Source organism: Microtus ochrogaster, chromosome 21 (assembly GCF_000317375.1).
Source record: "Microtus ochrogaster isolate Prairie Vole_2 chromosome 21, MicOch1.0, whole genome shotgun sequence".
Taxonomy (NCBI): domain Eukaryota; kingdom Metazoa; phylum Chordata; class Mammalia; order Rodentia; family Cricetidae; genus Microtus; species Microtus ochrogaster.
The window spans coordinates 2,107,362-2,113,065 of NC_022022.1; the positions used below are offsets into that span (position 1 = coordinate 2,107,362).

Sequence of the window (5,704 nt, forward strand, 5' to 3'; positions counted from 1 at the left end):
TCTCTGCCTCCCGAGTGCTGGGATTAAAGGCGAGTGCCACCACCGCCCGGCTGGACGCATAAACTTGAGAGAAAAGAATGTATAGTAAATACAAACTCATTCCTTTGTATAAATGTAAGCACTTAAAATTAATCTTTTCAGAGACTTATATTGCTGTTTTGGATTCTGGGGTTTGCACCTTAGGTGTGCCGGGTTTGGGACACACGGGCCCTAAGCATGGCACCTTGATACATTAATCACATTAAGCAGAAGCTGGAAGTGCACTCGCTCCTCCGCCACATCCCCTTTCCCCACTCCAAGCAGGTGCTAAGGCTCCAGGGAGAGGCGCTGTTGTGTAGCTGTTAAAACCTTCAGTGTTGCAGGGACTTGATTAAGAGATAGGACTTAAAAGGGAAGTGGAACAGTGGGTGTTCTAAGGGGAACTTAAAACAGGGCATTATAAGGCAGTGAAGGAAGGAAATCCCTGCAAGGAAGTTCAAGAGTAAACAGTCCAATCGCTTCAGGAAGTCCCTGAAACTGAGCAGATTCACGAGGGCCCTCCCTCCACAAGCATCCAGCCAAGCTGTAAGGGCTGCAGAGAGACACTCTCAAACCACCTGAGCTGCCCGCAGGCTCCCGCACTCCAGGTTCCCTGCTTTTGTGAAGTGTCATCCTTGCCGTGATGGCCTTTTGGGTTGCCGCTGTCTTTTGAGCAGTTTCTGCTTCTGTAAGTAACCCCAGTGAAGTCCACTGCTTGCCCTATGGTCTTGGTGGTGTCCCTGCTTTGTTTTACTCTCTGTCCCCTTACTGAGATGAGTAGGTTTACTCTGTGGGGTGATGAGAGTCACACAGCAAGGACCTGAAGACAGGAACACAGGAGGGAGCCTCCAGCCTGGTCGAGTTTCCCTGAGTGTTAGCCGTGTGTCACAGACCTCTGGCCCTGTCATATTTCTTCCCCACGGTCTGCTCTTCATCAGAGCCCTTGTCTGAATCCTCTTCTTCACCTGCTTCCTCCCTGAGAGGAGACCCTTCTGTTGTGATAATGAACTGGGCTGAGCCACTCAGCACCGCCAGCCATTTTCACCGCTTCAGCCCAGAGCCAACTGAAGGGACCGGTATTTGGCACAGAACACCCCAAGAATAAGTTCTCAGAACAAAGGATAATTATTTGCCCCAGAGGGACAAAGGGCAGGGAATAAGAGATAAAGACAGGGCAGGCTGGAGAGATGCCCTCGCTCACTTCTCTCAGCAACCATATGGCGGCTCACAACTGTCTGTAGCTCCAGTTCCAGGGTCTCCTCACACAGACAGACATGCAGACAAAACACCAATGCACATAAAAAACAATAATAAAGAGACAAAGACAGGAAAAAGGAACAAGGTGGGAGGGGGATGGGATATAATGAGAGCAGATAGACCTGCTGGGGACTTGGGTTCTGGAACTCCCCTAGCCCAGGAATGGCTGCAGAACAGGAAGGACAAGTGTCACAGGGTCTGCCACACGGTTAAGTACTGAGGATGTAACCTAAATGCCATCAGTTTTTATAATGTCTTGTCTCTGACGTCTTGCCTTAAGTAGGAACGTTCCCATTCGACAAGTCCATGCAGTAAGTATACCAGGTGCCTGCCACTGCTGAGGAGCTGTGGGTGCATTCATTCGTTTCTTCCTTACGACAGGTTGATAGGTTTCTGCCAGCACAAATGGCCAGATCAGACCAAATTAAAACCGGATAAATGCAGATTCATTGGACATTGCTCCCAGGCAGGTTCACCAGTCCCAGAGAATGGCACTAAGGAAGTCGAGTGCCTGCGATAAGGCAGCGAGGTTTTATAGATCATAGGCAAGGGGTGATATGCCGGCCAGGAGCTGGGACTGTGCCCAAGTATGGTCAAAAGCTAAGCTGCTGGGCGGGCACTTGGGTGGACTGGCTCCGTCAAAAAGGTGGATTCCATCTACTGCCAGAAATTCAGAACTGGATTTTTAGGGCCATTCCTTTGTTCAGTTTTCTCAGAATGGGAGGCGTTGGGGAAATAGGGCCGATGAAGTTTCCCAGTTTGTATAGGGGCAAGCAGGGGTTTCAATAGGACAGTGCATGTCAGCACGCTTCTTTAAATGTTAGAGGAACAAGAAAAGACGGGCCCCAAGAAACGCCTGCACAGGAAGAGATCTGTCCACAGCTAAGAGAATTAAGGAGACAGGGAAGAAGAGGAAGTATGGCTGGCTAACGTGAGGCAGGGAGGAAGACCCCAAAGGAGCAGTCACAGAGATGCAGAGAGAGGGGTGTGGATATTCGCAGAGAACAGGGATCCACACAGGATTGCAGCCGGGATGTTGGAGGAGGGCAGAGGAAAGAGGAAGGGGATGGACAGAAGGGGCGGGTGTCAGTGGGGAGACAGGAAGCCACGGCACCAGCAGCTGTCGTGTACACAGGCAACAGTGGTCAAAGAGGACAGAGAGATTGCGGGAGAGGGAGGTCAGTAGCGACAGAACAGGTACATCTGACAGGTGACAGCCTGCTCCGCTTTGTTCTCAGCCATCGGGTGCATATGGTCCTAAGCAGTGGGAGAGCAGAATCTGCCCTGGGAAGGAGCAGAGTCCTGTTAGAGGCATGAATTAGGAGTTCAAAGAGCATCTGCTGGGATTCCCAAGTCAGTGTGAACCAGAAAAAAAGAATTTATTAAAAGCACTTCCCAGCTCTATCACAGAGGGTCACAAGAGTCACGTGAGCCATGAGTTCATGTGTAACTTGTGAAGCCTACCGTTTTCAACATTTGTATATCCTGTGCCGTCACTGGCCTTTGCTTCACATGCAGACTGTGGTTAGGAGCTCCCAGACTTTCTGGCCACTGTCTTCTCTGATGTCTTCATCCTGATTCCTCTCCCCACCTCCCTCCCTTGCCATAGTCTGTGCTGGAACCAGTGACCACCAGTCTAGGCTCTACAGAGACAGGGTGTACAGCGGTTACACTCAGACAGTGGAGAGCAGACACCAAGAGAAAGAGACTCAGAGTCAGACCCAGAAAATGGGGGCTCTGCCCCCCCTTCAAGGTCCAGAAAGCAGGAGACAGAAAATTAGCGAAAAAGCTAGAGAGGGGAGGCACGAGAGTTAAGAGGGGTTGTTGTTCCTGCAGAGAACCTCGGTTTGCAGAGGAAATGGTGACCACAACCTTTTGGAACTCCAAATTTCATGGAGATACTGGCAAGCATGTAGTACAGGAACATACATGCAAGAAAAACTCACTTCACATGAAGTAATTTTTTTTTTTTGTTTTTGTTTTTCGAGACAGGGTTTCTCTGTAGCTTTGATGCCTGTCCTGGAACTAGCTCTGTAGACCAGGCTGGTCTCGGACTCCCAGAGATCCGCCTGCCTCTGCCTCCCGAGTGCTGGGATTAAAGGTGTGCACCACCACCGCCCGGCAAAAAAAGTAAATCTTGAAAGAGAGAGAGAGACAGAGACAGAGACAGAGACCTCCTGCCGGCTGCTGTCGCCCGGGAGCTCTGAAGCTCTCTGGGCTCTTCAAGAGTTGCTGTTGGCGAAGAATTAGGGGAGAGAAGGCACCTGGTCCCCTGCGTGACTGTCCCTTGGCAACGGAGGCAGAACAGGGTCTGGGGCTAGGGAGGTTTTTGAGGTCCCGGCCAAGAGAGGTTCACCAAGTAAGTGTCGATTGTTGGGAGAGCCAGGCTGTGCGTGGACGGCTGGAGGTGTGGGGTGTGAGTGCCGCGGGGTGGAGTTATAAGAAAGGTGGAGGCGCTGGATGGCGGCTGCGACTGTGTGGACCTGGGAGGGTGAGTGTGTCAGGAGCTTTGAAGAAGTGGAGTGGTAAGGTAGCTGAAGCAGAGCGATGGTTAGGGCGGGTGATGGCGTCCCAGTTGAGGAGAGAGGACTGGGTAGGCTCGGGATGACTGGGTTAGTGGTAGTCCGCTGTCGCTGTGCACCCTGGGCACTGGGGACTGGGCAGTGCGTGTATGAGGACCAAAAGGGACTGGACTCTGCATGGGCCGGGAATCGAACCCGGGCCTCCCGCGTGGCAGGCGAGAATTCTACCACTGAACCACCCATGCCATAGCCTGGGCTATCACCTGGGTTCCAGGACCAGCTAGCTCCTCTTTTCCCCCTGACACCTAGATGCCGGGACTTGGCCCCGTGGACCAAGCAGGCAAACACAAGAGCCACGGACAAGAGAGTCCCGGGACCAGACTGAGGCTTCGCGGCTGAGCCGCGACTCTCCCCTCTCCGGGACGCCTAGGTCCCACGTCAACCCTGCCTCTCCCTGCTGCCAGCCGAGGAGCTAGCGAGCCAGCGAGCTTGCGGGCCGGTGGTGCGCGCAGCAAGGGTCGGCAGGTGTGCATTGGCGACGGCCACCTGGGCACAGAAGAAGCCTGGACGAGCACAGCCCGAGAGGATGGGCGCGGTGGGCTTCTCCCGCAGGAGCTGGAGGAGCAGGAACGAGCGGGAAAGGCGTGGTGAGCTCGAGGGCCGGGCCAAGAAGTGCGGGTGTCGGGTAGGGATGGCTGAGGTCCTCTGTTGGCACCGGGCCGGCCGGCTGGACAAGCGGTGTGCTCAGGACCGGCGCCCTCAAGGAATCGAGCCTCTCCCTCCGCACCACCACCCCCGCTGGAGGTGGCTAATTTAGCAAGGCATCCAGCACGCGCCGCTGCCGCTGCCCTCCAGTAAGTGTCAGGTGTTCAGAGCAGGGCGCTCCTCCAGGCCCAGGCGTGTGAAAGAAGTTTGCGGGCGTGAGGGGAGTTTGGGCGGGGTCGGAGAGGCGGTGGAAGGAGGCAGTCACGGGTTTGGTGGGATGGGAGCGGGTGGGGGGGGGGGGGGGAGGAGGAACAAAAAAGGCAAGATTGTCAGGAGTGAGGTTTGAACCCACGCCTCCAGGGGAGACGGCGACCTGAACGCAGCGCCTTAGACCGCTCGGCCATCCTGAATACGGGTGTGAGCATGTGGCGGATCTGTGGTGTCGAGGCTCCCAGGCTGGTGCGGGTCTGGGTGATCAAGCTGCGGGCGTGGAGCGGTGTCCACCGGGTCCACGTCGAGATGTTACTAGGCCCCAAAGTCGCTCCCTGTCCCGTCCCGTTTCCGGTTTGGCCCCACACCACCCCAGCCCCGGCGGAACCACCCAGGAAAGGGACCAGCGTCTCCCGCAGGCATGGGCGGGACCAGGGGGCTGGGACGCGGTGGTCGCACGTGGCTGCGGGTCTGCGTCCTGGTGGGAGGGGTGTTTGGCCGCGTCGGGGAGACTTTGGGGATGGGTACGGAGGTTGCCGGTGCTTCGGAGGGAGGGAGGGTGGTGGGCCTTCGAAGCGCGTAGGAGATGGCCGACCGTCTCGGTAGTAGTGTCGTCGTCATCCTCGTTAGTATAGTGGTGAGTATCCCCGCCTGTCACGCGGGAGACCGGGGTTCGATTCCCCGACGGGGAGACACACCATCCTTTTTAGCCAGACGGCGGCCCTGGCCCGATGACCATCCTTGCTTGCTTGGTCCCTCGCCCCAATGCCAGGACAGTGGTCCTCTGGCCCAAGAGCCGGGCTCGGGCCGCTCACTGCCAGGCTGGCCCACATGCCTCCCTGCAGTCGGGTCCCTAGCCTGGCGCTTGGGAGGCCACACACACACACACACACACACACACACACACACACTGACGAGGCGGCGTGCGACCCTCGGTGCCTGGCGCTTGGGAGGCCACACACACACACACACACACACACACACACACACAC

The 5,704-nt window shown here is 55.9% G+C and overlaps 2 non-coding genes across 2 annotated transcripts; one reads left to right on the plus strand and one right to left on the minus strand.

Moving 5' to 3' along the window:
- Window positions 1–3,971: 3,971 nt before the first annotated feature.
- Window positions 3,972–4,042, minus strand: Trnag-gcc. Its single transcript has one exon. It is a non-coding gene; the product is annotated as a tRNA-Gly (tRNA).
- A 1,290-nt stretch (window positions 4,043–5,332) lies between these two features.
- Window positions 5,333–5,404, plus strand: Trnad-guc. Its single transcript has one exon. It is a non-coding gene; the product is annotated as a tRNA-Asp (tRNA).
- The last annotated feature ends 300 nt before the right edge of the window (window positions 5,405–5,704 follow it).